At 48.2% G+C, this 1,349-nt stretch overlaps 3 non-coding genes across 3 annotated transcripts; all 3 read left to right on the forward strand.

Moving 5' to 3' along the window:
- The first annotated feature begins 34 nt into the window (after positions 1-34).
- On the forward strand, positions 35-107 carry Pmar_PMAR013893. Its single transcript has one exon. It is a non-coding gene; the product is annotated as a tRNA-Met (tRNA).
- A 590-nt stretch (positions 108-697) lies between these two features.
- Pmar_PMAR013894 lies at positions 698-769 on the forward strand. Its single transcript has one exon. It is a non-coding gene; the product is annotated as a tRNA-Gly (tRNA).
- Positions 770-856: 87 nt separating this feature from the next.
- Pmar_PMAR013895 lies at positions 857-929 on the forward strand. The gene has a single exon. It is a non-coding gene; the product is annotated as a tRNA-Met (tRNA).
- Positions 930-1,349: the final 420 nt, after the last annotated feature.

The following is a 1,349-nucleotide window of genomic DNA, read 5'->3' on the forward strand; positions in this document are numbered from 1 at the left end:
GCACGTCAGGGCGATACAGGAGTTTGTACGCATGAGCAGCTTGGCGCAGTGGATAGCGTGTTGGGCTCATAACCCAAAGGTCCCTTGATCGAAACAAGGAGCTGCTATTCATCACAATACACTCGAGATGGTTATTAAACTGAGAGGTGCAGCTTACCGACTGCATAGATCAGTCTTACCGAAAAATTTCCACTAAACAGAAACGGTGTTTTCGTACCATTCCGCGCGATTGGCCCAACCGTGCCAGTTCAGGGGAAAAAGAACGTTAATAAAGCGTTGTCCGTGCATAGAAAAGAGCTATTCACCTAGAGCAGAACTCCTTGCAGGAATGATGAATGACCGCCCGGTACTTCAGAACGCGTTGCGGAGATGAACCAACAGCCCAAATTCACGAGCCGCCGCATGCGGTTTCAAAATGTGCTTGCAAGCAGGAACTTCGATGTCACGAAAAAGTTGTGCAGCTTGTGCCGAGCTAGCTGTAGTATGCGATGAGAACCTTACCAGTTAGAGTTATCAACTGAGATAGAATGCGGCCTACCATGCGAGAGATATAGTAGCAGTTCGCGATCTCAGGTACGCGTTTAAGGCCTAATCAGACTCTTGGCCGCGGGATGGTTGACGACGGTACGTCCGAGAAGGGATTCAGATGTCCCTCTACAAGTATCACAAGAATACTCAATCACTACATAAGTGATATGCACCGCTAGTCTAATGGTTAGGATATCTGCCTTCCAAGCAGATGGTCCGGGTTCGATTCCCGGGCGGTGCAGTTCGTATTAACGAGAGTGGGGACTCTAGGCTATCGTGGAACAGTTATGCTCAGCACGTCAGGGCGATACAGGAGGTTGTACGCATGAGCAGCTCGGCGCAGTGGATAGCGTGTTGGGCTCATAACCCAAAGGTCCCTTGATCGAAACAAGGAGCTGCTATTCATCACAATACACTCGAGATGGTTATCAAACTGAGAGGTGCAGCTTACCGACTGCATAGATCAGTCTTACCGATAAATTTCCACTAAACAGAGTTGGTGTTTTCGTACCATTCCATGCGATTGGCCCAACCGTGCCAGTTCAGGGGAAAAACAACGTCAATAAAGCGTTGTCCGTGCATAGAAAAGAGCTATTCACCTAGAGCAGAACTCCTTGCAGGAATACACTCGAGATGGTTATCAAACTGAGAGGTGCAGCTTACCGACTGCATAGATCAGTCTTACCGATAAATTTCCACTAAACAGAGTTGGTGTTTTCGTACCATTCCATGCGATTGGCCCAACCGTGCCAGTTCAGGGGAAAAACAACGTCAATAAAGCGTTGTCCGTGCATAGAAAAGAGCTATCACCTAGAGCAGAA

This window comes from Perkinsus marinus, assembly GCF_000006405.1.
Source record: "Perkinsus marinus ATCC 50983 genomic scaffold scf_1104296962998, whole genome shotgun sequence".
Taxonomy (NCBI): Eukaryota; Perkinsozoa; order Perkinsida; family Perkinsidae; genus Perkinsus; species Perkinsus marinus.